This window comes from Triturus cristatus, chromosome 4_2 (genome assembly GCF_964204655.1).
Source record: "Triturus cristatus chromosome 4_2, aTriCri1.1, whole genome shotgun sequence".
In the NCBI taxonomy this organism is placed as follows: domain Eukaryota; kingdom Metazoa; phylum Chordata; class Amphibia; order Caudata; family Salamandridae; genus Triturus; species Triturus cristatus.
This window is the reverse complement of record NC_140586.1, coordinates 349983973-350002482: the sequence shown is the minus strand read 5'-3', so window position 1 is coordinate 350002482 and position 18510 is coordinate 349983973. Positions and strand designations below refer to the sequence as shown.

The 18510-nt window shown below is 45.6% G+C and overlaps 1 long non-coding RNA gene across 1 annotated transcript; it reads left to right on the top strand.

The window, feature by feature from the left end:
* The first annotated feature begins 3229 nt into the window (after window positions 1–3229).
* On the top strand, window positions 3230–18232 carry LOC146833866 (uncharacterized). Its single transcript, XR_014960280.1, has 3 exons — window positions 3230–3285; window positions 17347–17403; window positions 17564–18232. It is a non-coding gene; the product is annotated as an uncharacterized LOC146833866 (long non-coding RNA).
* The last annotated feature ends 278 nt before the right edge of the window (window positions 18233–18510 follow it).

Below are 18510 nucleotides of genomic sequence, written 5' to 3'. Positions count from 1 at the left end.
GCTATTTGAGGTCGAGAGGCAAGTCCTGTTGACATACTCCACCTCCTACAAAGTTCTATTCAGAGCCGTAGAGGGATGATGATATGTCGCCTGAGGAGCATCCTACAGCAGTCCCACTGTTGCAGCCCATACCAGGATTTCCTCTTGCTACTCCGTCACCAATTTAATGTGCAGTACTAACACTGGCTTATCCAGATCCACCTCTTTTCTTCAATGGAATTATGGAGATATTCTTGCATGTTTTAGTTCTCTCGGGCGCGCCATAGGGCCCAATAGGACGTTTTGGAGCACCGTTTGGGTTCCTGCCATCAGGTCGTCCCCAGGCACCATGCGAACCCACTGTTCCTTGGGAAGCACCTGCATAGACCGTAGATAGTCCGGTGCGGAGACCCTCACCAGTAGCTTCTGCATTGGCACCAATACCGGGCCCATCACTGTCTCCACTGACACTGACCTCGCCACCACTAATATTAGTCCCACCTACAGAGCCGGCTGCGTCGAAATTCATCCTCCTAAGGTCAGGGAGGGGAGCCCCAAGGATAGTGGTGGAGGTTTGATACAGACAAGAACTCCAACAAGACTAATTCTCATGATTGCATTGGTAAGAGAAAAGAAAACTGTCATAACTGTATAATATGTGGGAAAATAGGACTTCTATGTAAAAATTTTCTCTTGAAAACCAAAAGTAAATTCTTCATTAGAATCTTCCTAGCAAAGTGCAAAAACAAGAGCAAAGTTTAAAAACAAGAGGGCTGACTATGATCCTTAATATAATTTAAGTTGACTTTTCTTGACTTTCATAAACTCACTAAAATGGTTACATCATCAGGAATATCATCAGGAATATTGTCCCTTACTTAATATGTACCATTTGACTGCCTCTTGGCAAGAACACATTTAAAATTGTACTAATCATAGCAGTCTCATTCTGCCACAGGTACTGTTATGTTCCTGTGAAATGGCAATTGTTCACACCATCCATTGTTATATTTACCAAAGAGACCTGTTGTGCGAGGAACTACATTTAGCCTCACTAATACAATAAATGTACAGTTCTCTTGTGTTCTAGCAATCACCTTATATATTCATTTGAATATTAGCACCAAGACCTCTTTTATGCATATTTAGGGACATAGCAGGCACTTAAGTGAGACTGTGTAATAGTAATAGTGAGGGTGCCTGTACTTGTCACAGCTGTTTCACCTCGCATTTTATTATAGTGGAAAGTATAATCATATTGTAAACAGCAAATTGTGTTCTACTCCTAGTATAATCATATTGTAAACACTAAAATGTGTTATATTTCTAGCTGGTGTATTCACCTCTTTTAAAAACCACAATGTGTTCTGATGTCAGCTGCTGTATTCACCTATTGCACAATTGGAGTAAAGTTAAAATATTTATGTTTTTTCAACAGGGACCTGCTGGTGCTAAGGTAATGCATGCCTGTACCAATTACTAACCCTCATACTTGACTTCAAGGAGATTGCTATCACTTGGGCTATCAAGGGCCAAGGCGAACAGTGTCAGGTCTCTAAAAGCTGTAGTACTAAGAAGCATGTGATACCATAGTTCAGGTGAGCATAGCTTATTATACACAAGTTTGGGGCTTACAAGGCTGTAGTGCAGTGGAAATACTGACATGTTGTGCATGTGTGTGGTATCAATGATGCTGTAGTATTGTTGCTGTGACTGAGTGCTGGATCCATTAAAGTTGTAGTAAAGCTCATAGCAACACAAAAAAAATGATGGAAGGCATGCTGAACATTGTCAAACATTCACCCCAGTCACAGATCTGGGTTAAATCCATTATTGTTTTGCTCACTATGCTAACCCAGTTTGGACTCAGCCTTATGCAAATCAGTCTTCACCCTGCTCCCCATGGGGACAGTCAAGCCTGAACCGCCAGGCCAGGTCCCCCCGGACCAGAAAACAAGCATCCTGGGACCAGTTATCTGTGACTGGGGGTGAATGTTTGACAATGTTCAGCATTCTGTCTATCATCTTTTTGTGCTGCTATAGTCACCCTAAGTGGGAAGGGTATGCCCAGACATGGGTCCCATGCATACTATTTCACTGGATTCAAACTAGCCAGCCTGATGCAGGATGAGAACCTGAAACTGGTCCTATGAAGCTTGTTTTCTCGTCTAGGTAGGCCAGGCCTGGCAGTTCAGGGTGGACTGTTTCAATGCGGTGCAGGGTCAACACTGATATGCATGTGACTGGGTCCAAACTGGAATGACATGGTGAGCAAAACAACAATGGATTTAACCCAGATCTGTGACTGGGGGTAAATGTTTGACAATGTTCAGCATTCCGTCGATCATGTTTTTATGTTGCTGTAGTAAAGATCATAACATCGACTCTTGTGTGTGTCATCCAGATGTCTTTAATACTGAATAGAACCTGGCCAGGCGTAAGACCCATCTGTTAACATAGGACCTACACTGCTCTCATATGGCAGAGCACAATGTTTGGTGTTTAAATGTGGTATCCTTGCAGTTGTAGTACTTGGGAGGATCATGTTCAATATCAGAGAAAGAGGGATTAATAAGGCTTTATTGTTGGTGGAGGGTGTCAAATTTAATGTGCTATTGGTTTGCTGTGTGAAGATGATAATCTACTAGTGTAAAGTGCAGTGCGTGCGCCTTACATGACACTCCAATACTGTTGAGTTCTAGGGTTGTTGGAAGTGAGCCTACATCAGTAAAAGAGAGACCCCTAAAGAGGTAGCACTGGTGACATATTTCCCAGAAAACGTCACTTTGCAAGCTGTAGCACTGCTGAGTTTTCAGCAGGAGCTCATCGGAAGGCCTTAGAATGGGCTGTAGAGTATGGCTTACAGTGATTACACATTGGGGAGCTGCATTGTAGCCTCTGTGAAAGGACACCCGATAAGTGGTATTAGCACCACTACTGGCATTGGTAGGGAGGGGGACTCTAAGCCTTGGTATTAATGAGTGAGGTATCCATGCAGGCATAGTGCTGAGATGTAGTATACTGACTAAATAGATTTTACTTCATCCTCATCCTCAACTAACCATAATCCACAGTCCATCCATGTGTAATGCTCAGCTCCCTATTTCACTGTGCCAGTGTCTGATCTCTTACTCTGTATATTGTGAGTTAAAAATCCCTCGTCATTTGTGGATTTCCACCATTATTTCCTACTCACAAGTAGCCATGACCATATACTCCAGGTTTAATGGTAGCATGTCTTCTGTTCCACAGGGTGAGAAAGGTCTACGAGGATCTATCGGACCCAAAGGAACCCGAGGAAAACAAGTAAGTGACAGAACCATGCAGGAGTGGAAGGCCTTACCAATGATTACTTGGTTTTCCAGATGCAGGGTCTGCCGTTAACGTCCAGCTCTCCACTTTTGGGTTAGAGGGCAAAGATTCTGCCATTCAGACATGCCTCCACCTTGCTTTGTGGGCACTGGGATGCAGTTGTTTGTGAGGCTGCATACACATTAAGCCCCTGAGCAAATAGCAGATCAGGCACAAACTCCTGCCTGTGCCTAGGTGCTAGCACCTAGACGGAGGCAAAAGTGAGCTTTGCCCAAACTCTTTTACCTATCAAGAACACCCCAGATTCCTTTTCCTATATGGGGGTGTTCTTAATAGGTAATAGAGTCTATAGGATGGGTGTATTTAAAGCCTGAAGTGAAGAATCCAAACTTTTGTGATGACTCCTCGAGACAATCTACTCATGATCAAGCCAAGCGATGCTGACAGCGCTTAATAGATGACTGTCCTAAGGAACACTTCTACTACCAGTGATGAGATCAGTTGGCAATCATTGTACCTCATGTTTTCATTGTATTGAGCTTCCAAAGCTTGAGATAACGAAAACCTCCCCTCATGAAAAATGTCTTGGGGGCTTGATTGTGTATGGTGAAGTGCAGAATTTTAGGTCCTGTAGTTCGTAGGGCATTGACCTAATAATTAGAAGATGACCATGTGATGAAGGAAAAAGTAATGTTGGATATTACTACTGCTAAATTTACTGATGCTCTTTAACATCTTAGAAGAGGTTGAAGGGCAAGTCAGCCTTCCTAGGATTCAAACCTTTGACTTTGAGGTCACATGCACATGCAAGAAGAGCATTTGGGATTATGTTCATAGTAAAGTCACAAAGTTCTCATTGCACACGCTAAAGTTATTCAGTTATCAATCTGATGGGCCTTTAAAAAGAAATGAAATTCTCCTTTTCATCATGCTCGGTATCATGAAAGTTAATTAATTTACAATCCATTTCAAAATCTGAGGTTGCGCCCTCTTCTTCGGGCTTCTTCCAAGCAGTAGTCAACTGCTTCCCTTCTGCTTCTACTGGGTTACATAATAAATCACATGACATCACATTTATAAGAAAAAAGGCCTGAATTATACCACATTTTGCACATAATTGAAGATCATAGTTTCGTAAAATATAATTACATTAAATACAGCATGTCCTGCTCTTTCTTGCTGTCTACATCAAAGGCCACCACTGCTCTTCCAATGTTCCATCAGCCCCTCGCTCACTGTCTCCTGTGTTTTTACCATGCCTGTAACATTGAGCACAGCTCTTGGAGTTGTGCTTTATTTCTTATCTCCAATGAATCTCCCGTTCCACTCTTCGGCTTCTCTCTCCCCTCTCCCAGCTTCCTAGCCCTCCACTGCCACCACTCTCCTTCTCCATGCTGGCCATCACCACCACTATCGGCTTTGCCAATGCTAGATGCTTTTAAAATTGCTGTGGCACTGGTAGAGAAAATAGCGGCAGCCAACCATCATGAAAGTCTATTTTTCATACTTTCAAGATAGCCGGCACATTGAGTTATTCAACCTGGTATCCATCTTGAAAGAATGAAAATCTTATTTTCCATACTTCCCTCATTCTACATGGAGGCAATCTACTCGGAGACCTGAACTTCCACCTCGACAACGGCAATGACCCCGACTCTACTACTCCCCTCGACAACCTCGACAACCTAGGGTTGAAGCAGCTTGTCAACACACCCACCCACAGTGCGGGTCACACCCTTGACCCCATCTTTGCGGGAGGAACTAACATCCGCTTCTGCCACACCACCCAGCTCCTCTAGACTGACCACCACTGCGTCAATTTCACCTTCAACACCACCACAGCACCCAAACCCACCCCACGCCCGCCAGAACGGAACTGGAGCAAGGTCACAGAGGAGCACCTCAACACCACCCTCCGTCAACAACCCCCCCCATCGCTGCGACCGACACCAACTCCGCAGCCAGGGAATTTCACCGCTGGATCTCCAGCTGTGCCGACAAGCTCGCACCCCTCCGTCCCCTACCAAACAACACCTGCTGAAAGCCGCCTGGTTTACCACAGAACTTCAAGAAGCCAAATGCTCCTGCAGACGTCTATAGAAAACGTGGCGAAACCTGAAAACCACGGAAGCACGGAACAACCACAAGCGCGCCCTGAAGGAATACCACCAGCACATAAGAGATACCAAACTTACCTTCATAAGAGATAAATTCCAGACCAACGTGACCAACACCAAGGAACTGTTCAACGTCATACACCAGTTTGCAAAACCCACCAGCGAAGCCACGGACGTCACACCTTCCCAGGACCTCTGCGACAATCTCAGCTCCTACTTCCATCTCAAGATCAAGTCCCTCTATGGCAACTTCAGCGAACCACCGATGAGCACCCCTCCCACCCACCACCACCGACAAGCCGATCATCACGTCCTGGGATCCTGCTACCATCGAACTCATCACAGCGCCCATGAAGAAACCCACTCAGGAGCTCCTACGGACCCCTGCCTGATGCACATCTTCCACAGAGCCGCCACCATCATCGCACCCGAACTAGGACGCACCATCAATGCCTGCCTCACATCAGGTATCTGCCCTGACGACTTTTGCAGCCTAAGTCACTGAGGGACTCGTAAACGCCCAGCTGACCGCCTTCATAGTAGAGAACTCCATCCTGGACGCATCCCAGTCTGGATTCCGCAGCAACCACAGCACCGAGACCGCTGTCCTCGCCGCCACTGACGACATCCGCATGCTACTTGACCAGGGACACACCGCAGCCCTCATCCTTCTAGACCTCTCCGCAGCCTTCGACACCGTCTCTCATCGCATTCCCGCAGCCAGACTGCATGACGTGGGATTCCAAGGAGCCGCCCTCGACTGGATCCATTCCTTTCTCTCTGGCAGAACCCAGAGGATCCAACTCCCCCCTTCCTCTCCAAACCCACGGAAATCAACTACAGATTACCCCTGGGATCGTCACTCAGCCCCACGCTCTTCAACATCTACATGACCCCCCTCGCCGCCATCGTCAGACAGCATGGGCTCAACATCGTATCCTACGCTGACGACACCCAGCTCATCCTCTCGCTCACAATTATCCGAAGACACCAGACTCTGGGGCAGATTTACAAGCGTATATACTAAGAGGGTAACTGTTCCTAAGAAAGTTAGAAAAACGCTAAAGAATTGATATGTGTGCTGTAAATGCGGTCGGGTGAAAGTGAATGTGGGGAATTTCTCCTTTAGAATATAGTGCCCTCACACACCCTTTCGAGTGTCATGCTTCATCATAGGGCGTTGCTCCTCGTGGGGGTGGCGCTGCAGTCCCTCATGGGCCCCGCTGGAGGGCTTTTTATCGGAGATCTTTTATGGAGACGCCCTAGTTGTGCATGGGGGTGTGTGGGCCTATACCAATCCCGGCGCACCACGGAGGAGGGGTGACACTCGAAAGGGTGTGTGAGGGCACTATATTCTAAAGGAGAAATTCCCCACATTCACTTTCACCCGACCGCATTTACAGCACACATATCAATTCTTTAGCGTTTTTCTAACTTTCTTAGGAACAGTTACCCTCTTAGTATATACACTGTATTCTGAGGGAGCACGGGTACTGGACCTTTCTCTTATTACGCTCCCGGTCCCCCATTCTATTTGTATGCAGATTTACAAGCCCCTTGTGCCACTTTTGCGTCACTTTTAACATGGGAAAAGTGACACAAAAGTGGCGCAAGGGGTTTGTAAATCTGCCCCTCTGTTTCCAGGAATGTAAGAAGAACGTGGCCGCCTGGATGAAAGACAGCTGCCTGAAGCTGAACTCAGAGAAAACTGAGGTCCTCATCCTCGGTCCCTGCACCTCTGTCTGAGACAACATCTGGTGGCCCTCCACCCTCGGGAGCCCACCTACCCCGACAGACCATGCTGGGAACCTCGGCATCATCCTGGAATCCTCCCTCTCCATGACCTGCCAGATCAACGCCGTCGCCTCCACTAGCTTTAACTGCCTTCGCATCCTCCGTAAGACCTTCAAGTGGATCCCCCCAACTGAAAAAGACAGTCACCCACGCACACATCACCAGCAGACTGGACTATGGCAACGCCTTCTATGCCGGAATCAACAAGACTCTTCTGCACAGGCTCCAGACCATCCAGAACGCCGCAGCCAGACTAGTCCTTGGGACACCACGCCATGAGCACATGACCCAGCACCTACGAGGCCTCCAGTGGCTCCCCTTCGAGCAGAGGGTCACCTTCAAACTCCTCACCCACGCCTACAAATCCCTCCACAACATCGGACCCAAATACCTCCCTCAACGAGAGACTTTCCTTCCACTTACCCAAGGGGAACCTCCGCATCTGCAGAAACGGAACCGGCGGGAGAGCCTTCTCCTACACCGGAGCCAAAACATGGAACGGGCTCCCTGTAAACATCAGATGCCCCCCGACCCTGCACACTTTCAAGAAGGACCTCAAGACCTGGCTCTTCGACTGATCCGGAGCTGACCACCCCTAATTGATGGATTGATTGATCTTGAAAGTATAGAGAATATATTTTCGAAATGGCTGGCTTCCTTTGTTTACTTTGACAGTCCTGGCACAATTTAGAAATCATGAAAAGCATTGAAAAAGCAAGACTAACTGGCTTACAATTTGGAAATTTTAATTGGCCAGAATATTTATTTTAATAGCTATGAACTGAGCGTCCCTGTGGTCTCTTACAGAAGTGGGGAGATTCCTTTTATTGGACAAAAGCCCTCACTCACCTGCCAGGTGGAATGCTTATTCATAGGGCTCCTCCTCACACCCATGGGCATGGGCTGCAACTCTCAGAAGGTGAGTGTTCATATGACAAGTGAGCCATGTGGAAGGGACTAATGAGGGTAGGCTGAACCCTCTTGTTAATATATTTAGAGATTCAGGAGGGCTAATAAAAATACCTCTAAGGTAGACTTATTATCTTTATACCTGTCTCCTGATGGGTATTGTTAAAATAAATAGGGGGATAATTCAACCCTGTGATCAGGTCAACATGTTTGGGCCCAAACCATAGCGCCCCAATTGGGTGTGAGCAGTCTTTCTTCAGGACCATGAGGTGACAACTGTTACACTGTAAGGAGGGCTATAATAGGATAAAAACTTGACCCTCAAAAGGTGCTCTTCTTGTCTTAAGGTCTCGTTAGCAGAGGCACTGTTAAATGAAAAATATATAACATGAATCATCATAATGAAATATTAACATTACAATATGGCACACATGATTGTGATGTGACACTGCACATGAATAAAATACATTGTGGCAACCCAAACCAGTGAATGTACAAGCAACACATGATGAAAACTCAATATACAAAGTTCATGCTTTTGGGCGCCTTCATATCTTATTTTGCAGCACACTGGCTGACTCTAAATTCAGACCTTTGGGACTTTTGGATTGTGGAGACTGGGTATGCTTCCCATTCCAAATCATGCCTCCTCACATTCTCCCTGTTTAATTTTTAGTGTCTCCAGAAAATTCTCTGATTATTTCCAGGCCTTTTTCACTCCATCAAGCTGGTTTCCTTTGTAGGGAAGGGCTAAGAACCTTTGTGTGAGCTGTTGCGTCTAAAGAAGTACTGAACCTTCTCACTATCTGGGACCAAAAGGCACTGAACACCCATAGACGCAAGGAGGAATTCAAGGTGCTCTCTCTCTTTTTAAAGTTTATATTACCTTGGAGTCTGAGGATTGGATGGTGTCCCTGGCATTTCAGGGTGTGTATTTTCATGCTTCGGCTCTGCAGTCCCCCAAGCTGTAACTGTGATATGTGTTGGGTTTTACTCAAGACCAGTTACCGGCAGTCCCCTTCAGGTTTAGTTCAGCCGATCAGACCTTTACAAAGGTCATGTTGGTGGATGCTGCATACCTTCACCGTTTGGCATACATGTGCTCCTGTAGGTCGCCTACTTGCTGTTGAAGGTGAGCTTTTCATTGCACACCTTGAGCAAGATGAACATCTTCCTTGGAGTGATTCAGCACACTGTTACTCTGGAGGACTTCCCCCCTGAGGCCGGAATATTCATGATAGGATCCAAATATTTTGGATTGGGATTTGTACAGTGACCCTGGTCTTATCGCTGTTGAGTTTCCTGGCCTCTTGCATTCTATGCGTCCCAACATTTGTCATGGCACATGAGAACACTTCAATGGTACTGCTACATTCAATGGGTGCAGCACTTGGGCAATTTCTGAGGGAACATTTAGATGTCTCAAGAGATTTCCCGAAACTGCAGTGGTGGCAGGTACTGGACCATATGCCACTGTGGACACCATTCTGTCTACTACTGGCAATGACCACTGTTGTGACATATGCACCCTCCCTTGGTCTGGGGGATTGCCTGGATGTATAGATCCAGGACCTTTGTTCCCTCATAGAATTGAGGTGCCTCATCATTCTGCTTGAGTTGCGTGTGGCATGGTTGATCTGCAAGGCATTCCTGCTTTCACTTCAGGGAGAAGCTGTTCAGATGGTCACTAACAACCTGACCACTATGCGGTATGCCAAAAAGCAGTGCGGTGTGGCCTCTCATCTTCTGTTTACAGGTGCAGAAGTTGTGGTCCTGGACCATAACTCATGATGTTAATGAGCTTTCTTAATGTGAAGGTGGACAATCTTAGCAGGCACTTTCTTGCTAATCCTGACAGGTCTCTTGATCAGGCAGCTATGCAGTTCATCTTCTCTGGTGGATTGTGCCGAAGTTGAATGTGTTTGCCTCAAAGAAGGGTTGGCGTCCATTGCTCTGTGCTCTGCAGTTTCTAGTACCAGGGGCTTTTGTGGATGCATTCCTCATGAGATGGAATTTTGTGATGTATTATGCATTCCCACTTCTCTCGCAATTCCTCACATTCTGAGAAATGTGAAGCAGGTCCTGCTTTAGGTGATCGTAATTGCTCCTGACTGAACAAGGAGAGTCTGGCACTGAAAACCTCTGGAACATTCTCTTTATTTTCCACTCAAGGAGGACCTCCTGTCACAGCAAGAGGTTGTGGACGTTATACCCCAGCCTCTCATTCCTATACTCCTGCCATTGGTTAACGTTTGGTGAGTTGGCATGCCTAAGAAAAAGTTGATCTGCTTAAGGCATGTTCTGCCGCTTTACAGTTGGCACTTTCTATGGCTAGACATGGCTTTGCTCTATAAACAGTTAAAGAATAGCTTTGTGTTTAGCAGCTTTTCGATGTTGTCTGATCAGCTCTCATTGTTAATGGTTGATTATTGTGATGCAGTTTTTGAAAGCACTGACTCATATGTTTTCTCCCACTCCATTTATCATGCCCCACTAGGATATGAATGTGGTCCCTTATTGTTTTTTTTATGGGAGCACCTATTGAGCCATTGCACATCTGTTCTCTGAGGTTTCTTACTTTGAAGGCAGTTTTGCTCATCACCTTCATATTGGGAAGGTCGGTGAGTAAACATCAGGTGCTCTCATCATCCTTTCACCTCTTTCCTTCTGGAAAAGTGGATACCTCAGATGTAAGCCTTTTTCCGCCTATGGATGTATCACCACTTCAGATGGGACAGTATGCCACGATACCGGTGTGCCTCTCTTCTCCACATCCAACTAAAGAGGTGGAGAGGCTACATTGCTTGGACCAGTGGCAGACTCCAAGCTTCAATGTTAAGATAACCTGGGGATGGCATGGATTCCCAGCTGTACCTCTGCTGTTCTTGACAGAAGAAGGATAAAGAGTTCCACAAGAGGACTGTTTCATGCTGGATAGTTCTCTGAATCAAATGCCCTGCCTGAACACTTTTGGGTGCATTCCACCAGTGCAAAGGACAATTTCGCAGCTTTGGCCACAAGTATTCCTGTTGTGGACATCTGTTGGGCTACATATTAACCAAGAGTTGAGAGTAACAGCAATTTCTAGAACATCCTCCCAAATAACATTATCACTAAAAAGTACAGTGAACCGGATCAAAACAGAAGACACGTAACCGTTAGTTGGTCTCCCTAAAAAAATTATTTTCCCTTATGATTAAAGCCTATAACCACATTTTGTGGCATGTTTTATTACAGAGGTAATATCTTGTCCCATTTAGATTGGCAGATAAATACATGTACTTCCCTATACGTTGCCTTGAGTTCTTTTAATCTTGTCAATGAAATCTTAACATTAAATTTGGATGAATACCCTAAGGCAACTTTAACCCACCCATTTCCACCATATGATATCTAGAGCTCCCCTATTGTGGTTGAGATACTAACTCTATAAATTAAGTATGCTGTGAAATGTGGGTGATGGTTTTTATCTTATAAGGATTTTCTTTAGGCCAAGAAATGGTAAAGGTTGATTGTTTATTTTGATCCACAGCCATTGAGCCAATGCTCAACTTCATTGAGGTACTAATGAACTCCATTTTGTCACAGTGAGCAAATTAGTCTGTAGTGAACCACTCTTTTACCCCAGGCTACTGGCTTGCAATCTGTATCAGCAGGTTCTCCAAATGTTGAGCAAGGGTGGTGTGTAATTGGTAAAGAGAACAGGAATAGGCAGGGATGCTACTCCTGTTATTTTCTTCATCCCAAGAAAGACAGTGGTCTTCATCCCATTCTGGATCTTCACATTCTGAATGCCATCCTCTTTAAGGAGAAATTCAAGATACCTTCCCTCAGACAGGTTCATTTGGCTCTGGAACTGGAAGACTGGTTGGCATCTTGCAACTTGCAGGATGCATATTTTCATACACCAATTGTGCAGTCGCACAGGGCGTACTTGCAGTTTGTGGTGCGATCCATGCACTATAAAATTGTGGTCCTTCAATTTGGGCTAACATAAGCCCCTCGACTCTTCCCAAAGGGGTTTTCAGTGATTGTGGTGTATCTTTACAGGTTGGGGATCTCTGTCCTCCTGTACCTTGATGACTAGTTTCTGAAGGTGTATTCGACGCAGCGGGTATCACACCATCCGCAGACTATAATCACCCTGCTTTTTGTGTTAAAATATTTGTCTTGTCACCTGCATCTGCTTGCCCCTACGCTTCATCCTTTTCTGATGGATACTTCTAACCGCAGATTCCTCACCGTTAGTATATCCTCAAGTGCCAGACTGGATCCGGAAGCTTAACACAGCAATGCTCCTATGCCTGTAGGTGTCATTGTGTACCTGTGCATTGACATTGTTTCACCCAAGACGTGATGAACTGAGCTGCATATAAGCGCCACTTTTGTGTACTGATGTCAGTTCTCTTCATTCCTTGCATTCTGACACTGATCTGGAGCCCACTCCCCCTATTTTCCTAGTCGGCTTGATAAGATTTTTCTCCACAAAATTGCACGATTGCCAGTGGCGTAACAAAACTTGAGGGAGCCCCCCTGCAAGGTACTTGGAGGGGCCCCCTCTGGACTCAATCAGGCGTCACCATCCAGGGTACTGTGCTGAGGGAGCCCCCTGAAGTATGGGGACCCCCCGCACCACAGGGGCTGCAGGGGCCTGTGTTACGCCACTGATGATTGCTTGAGCCAAGCTGTCTGCACCAGTGTGGTGCTCCATCTCCATGTTTGGAAGAGGTCTACAAGCTTCTCTGGGGATGTCCAGGAGTTCCTTATGGATATGCTTTTTTGATTTTAAGGCAAGCTGAGCCACAGGATGATACTTGAGGCTTTCTGCACTTGCCAGATAGTTTCATCAGCACTTTCGCCCCTTTCGAGGAAATTCCAGAGGGTTGGTGTACAGGCAGCGCTTGGCACCCCTACCACTGTGGCAGGCACCCCAGTACTTTCAGGGCCAGGAATGGGAATTGGGCAGACAGCATCCAGCTCACCAGGGACAATGACCCTCCTAGTCCACCCCACCCAGCAGCATCAGCCTTGAAGCCACTTTAACGTATCCTTAGTAGTGCATAACCACCCTGTAGGAGTCTGGATCTAGTGAGAGTGGCTCTGAGGCTTCTTGGCCTATTGGCTACCTGCATACTGCTTGTCAATCATGCCAGATGCATATGCAGGCTCTGCAGTAGGATCTGAAATCTCAGTGGACCCAGCACCAAGGGAACCTGTCAGATTCTGTCCTGATTTAAGATAGGACTGTGGGACATCTGCCGTTTTGGCTGCTCAAGCACAATTAGACCAGAGCTATCCCTGACCCAGAGCTGATGTTAGTGACTGATGCATCATGGTTGGGGTGGGGAGGTCATCTTGGAAAGGTGGAGATCAGAAGACTCTGGTCCCTGGCAAAAACCCGACTCAATCTCAGTCTGTTGGAGTTGCATGCTATTCACCTGTCATTGAATGCCGTTTTATTGTCCATCGAGGGGAGGATGGTGCAGGTTATCAGGAACACCACCGTCAACATGTGGCACTGCAACAAGCAGGACAGAGTGGGATCCTGGGTCCTGTGCCAGGAGGCTCTTCACCTCTGGTATTGGCTGGATCATCAGGGCATCCCCCTGGTTGTGAAGCACGTGGTGGGATCTTTAAATGCCAGGGCAGACAATCTCAGCCAACAGCGCCTGGCGGATCTGTATGGTGGTTACACCTTGTGCTGGCACAGGGATCTTTCAATAATGGTGATAACCTTGGCTGGATATGTTCGCCATAGTTCAAAGTGTGCAATGTCTTTACTTAGGAGTACTGGAGTTTCCAAGAAGGCTCTCTCTAAGAGACACATTCTGGCTTGAGTGGAGCACAGGACTCCTATACGCTTTCTGGCCCTACCTATCCTGCCTTGCAGTCTGAACATGATTAGAAATAACTGGACCCAAGTCATCAGAGTGCTCCCAGATTGGGCCAAAAGAGTTTTGGTACATGGAACTTCTGGGCAGGAGCATCTGTCCTCTGCTCAGGCTACTGCTTTGGGGGGCTCTACTGTTGCAGCACCAGGGCCGGAATCAGCACCTGGGTGTGCACAATGTGCACCTCTATGCATGGAGATTGAGTGGCAGCAGGTGACTCCATTCCATCTACCTCCTGAGGTCATGCATGATATCCTTGCTGCGAGGTACCCTTCTACAAAATCCATCTACACCGGGTTCTGGGACACATTTGTGGCTTGGTATGGAGTCCGCAACTCAGACCTGATGGAAGCCAAACTGCTGGATGTTTTGCTGTTTATTTTGTCTTTGGCCCAGCAAAGACTTGCAGAGGGCAGTATTAAAGGTTATTAAAGGTTATTTGATGGCCTTTTGGCCTTTGTGTGTTTGCTGGTTCAGCCATTGGTGTTTAAATCACGAGTTGTGATGAGGTTTTTAAAAGGGTTGACACATATGTTTCCCTCAAACCCTTTATGATGCCTCATTGGGATCTCAATTTGGTCCTCTTTCCTCCTGTATACTTTGAACGGATACACATCTGCTCATTACGTATTCTCACTCTGTAAACTACCTTCCTCATTTGAATCACTTCAGCTAATTGCATGAGTGAGCTTCAGACCCTCTCAGTAAGCCACTCTAAACAATCTTTTTTTCAGGCAAATTGGTGTTTAGGACCAAAAGTCACCCCTTTTCCTGTTTGGCTGTCCATTACCGTCCCAGTGTTATTTGCATTGCCTCACCCCTCAAAAGAGGTGAGAGGCTCCATCATTGGGGCCCCGAAAGAGCTTTAAGCTCTTAAGCATCAATTATATCAGAGACCATCAGGTGGACAATCAGCTTTTTGCGCGGTGGTCTCTGCATCAAAGAAATGGAAGGCAGTGCAGAAAAGGGTTTTGTGAAGGTGGATAGTCCTCTGCATCAATATATGTTGAGTATTTGCCTCAAGGAAGACTCTGTAAGGGCTGAGAGCCCATTCCACTAGGGCTCGGGGTGCCACCACTGCATTGGAACATGGAGGGCCTGTTTAGGACATCTGTTAGACTGTGCCATGGAAGTCAGTGCACACGTCCACCAAGCACTACTGTCTTGACAGCCATATCTGATGTGAAGGTCATTTCACTTATTCGGTTCTGCAGGACTTTTTTTTATCTGAATCCATTGCGCAGATCCTCCACCAAGGGAGGTCCTGCTTTGGTATCTATTCTAAAGCTGAGGAATATGCTGTTAGAATCATGCATCAGAAAAACAAGTTACTTTCCATCAGTAACGCTCTTTCTGGTGGATGCTGTATCTAATTTCAGATTCCTCACTTCCCTCCCACATTTACATTCTGTAGAATGGTCTCTTTTCTCATCTAAAAGAGTCCTAAACTAAAGATCTGCACAGTGGCACCTTTGATAGGTCTTGGTCTTTGGGCTCTGCATCTGCGGGTGCGAACAGACTTAAAAAAGAAATTGATGTTTGCACGCAAAGGTGGTGCTTATATGTGGCCGTGTTTGTCACTTCTGGGGCGGAACGGAGTCACTGTGGAGACACATTATTCCACCTACCACCTCATGGTGGTATTGCTGTTTTAAGCTTCTGGATCTAGTCGGGCACCAGGATATATTCGAAAGGTCAGGCATTTGTGAGTAGATAGAATATTCATCAGAGTGGAGCATTACTTAAGATAAGTAACTTTTTCTTCTCTCCCACATCCTTGCTCTCCGTTCTCCTCCACTCATATCCTGCCCCTGCTCTCTATTTACGTAGTTATCCTCCTAATTGTGCACATGAGATCCCCTTGTCTTTGATCATTGTAACCCCTTGATGGCCATCTTTATATATTTTTCAAAATAACCAAGAAGATCTTCCCATATATGAGCACACAAAGATGCTATCTTGGAATGTATTTTTTCTAAAAGCAAATACAAAGCATTCCAATATGTCAACCATGAACACACATGCATGGAAAGCCATCTTATGAGGGTTTTTTTCCAAAAACAAGGACACGATAAAAAAAAATTGGCAAAGCCAGTAAGCCTGGGTCCTGGTGTCACAACTATGACTTAATGGCTGTGTCAATCATTGTTAATATGTAAGGGGCTATTCATTTTCATTTCTCCATGCTCAGCCTTTGTCATTTCAAAGTCAACTGCATTGCCCTATTGAAACCACCCTCTCGTGCACAACCTCCTTTGGGGGAAGCATACATTCAGCCTCCCATTATTAATAGGTAGAACATCTCTACCGACTGAGATTTGTTTTGAGTGAAAAACAATGATGTCCCTTAATGTCAGTGGCAACTACTGCATCACCTGACTCATCCAATTGCTATTTTGGATCGAATGAGTACTTATAGAAATAACATAGTTACTGTAACACGGGGTTGTCATAATCCAGGTTCTGTTCTCTCTTGTTTTAAAAGTGCAAATCGTTACCTCTTTTATATAAAGAAATCATCACTTGTATGCTGCTGCATAGAGGCTTAAATCAGCGCTCGGAACCTAAAGATCTGGGCTGCATTCTGAGCTTTGGCAATTGCTAAAAATGTGAAAAACAGTCCACATAAGTTAGCTGTGTTGCTGAAACTGTAAATATGTGCAATGTATGCAATTGTGTAATGCAGTAATGGGCAGGACAAATGTACTTTTCAATGATTTACTGATTATCTGCCAAATCCTAGTGTCATCAGTAATTCTGTTTCCAGAACAGCCTGGCATGAGTTTTTATTTGTTCTTAAGCTTACAGAAGGAGTGAGTTTAAACTCATCTGCACTCACAATAGGGCCCCTGATAACATTTGCAGAAGTCCGTCCCTCCCGTAGAGCTGCGTATATGGGCGTGCCACATAAGCTTTAGGAAGCTTAACAACTTACCAAGTCTGAACATTGATTTGTCTTTAAATTGCAGAGCAGTAAACAGCCTGAGAGTCTGGATGGATGGTTAGTGCTCAGAATTGTATAGCCCCGAAGAAGTCTGTGAGGAAACGTGTTGGTTAGAATGAAACAACTAAATAGCTAGAGTGAAACAACTGAATAAAGAAGAACTGGAATACCAGCAGTCACTGGAACTATTATCCTTGCATCACTATGTGGGCTGAGAGCTCGAGAGCATGTGTTTAAACTTGGGACTTCTTGACCAATGTTAAGTATTGGGTAGCACCCCCCCCCCCCCATCTTGAAGCACTGTGGAAACCTGGACTGATATCACCTAAAGTGAGCACCCGCAAAATCTTCCTAGCTACTGGATTCTTGGTGATATTACTTTTTTATTTGGTTCCTACAGGGTCCACCCGGGCCGCCAGGTGCTCCAGGAGAAGTGAGGCAGACAGGACAACAAAAGGTAGTGTTTAGTGACTCCTGCTTAATTGTGGCTAATCTATGGGGAGAGTTTGGGATTGGTGAATTTGTTCACGATCATGGGTGGGGATAGAGTGCCCACATGTGCAGAGTACTTTTTACTGTATCCCAGGCAATGATAAAATCTTCCGTTTCTATTGTAGGAAAAGGTGAAGTCAAGGTTGATACCAAAAGAGGAGCACTTCTTCAGGACAACGTTACAGAAGGGTGTTTCAGGGAGTAGGAAACCAGCACGGACAAGGGAATCAGAAGTTAAAAGTAAATCCAGAGTGCAAAAGAAAGAGCCAATACCAAATAGAAAATCTTTTTCAGATCCTAAAAAGGTGAAGGATCTTATTCTGCAGACTAAATTAACCCAACAAAAACCTCAGAGGGAAACATCAAGAAATAAAGAAGAGTCTGCCCAGAAGAGGAGCCCCATGCAAAAACCAGCACAAAGGAAAAACACAGCGCAGAGAAAAGGATCCACCCCGAGGCAGGGGTCAGTAGTCATGAAGAAACCTGGCTTGAGACAGGTACAAAGGGAGGTTACACAGGTGAAGCAATCTTTCTCAAAGCTTGCAGAGACAGTGGAGCCACTGCAAAGAAAAGTACCTAAACAGAGGAAGATATCAACTTACTGGCAAGAAAAGAAGACAGAACCTGGTATGAGATCAATAAACACTGTGAAATCTCTCCAAACCTCAAGAAAAAGAAGGGAAACAACACCAATGGAGAAACTCCAAAGTAGAGGAGTACAGAACAAACAACCACCTGAGAGGCAAGCACAGGGGACATTTTCATCAATGAGTCCAACCTTAACCAATCATTCCTTACCGAAGATGGATCAGGCATCCTTTCCTTCATTGTGGTTCTCCTTGGGAACAAAGGAAAACCCAGCCACCACATGTGCTGAGCTTCAGCTAACCAACATGAACTTAGCAGATGGTATATCAGAAATGTTAAGACATTTATGGGTTGATCGAGTGCATGAGAACTGTGATTGTGATTTCACCCTGTGTAACTATGAGCCTGCCTCAAGTGAGAGGTGACTCACACCTACCTGTGACTTTCTTTCTCATCTGCTCTGTGCCTTGATACTCCTTGTCCT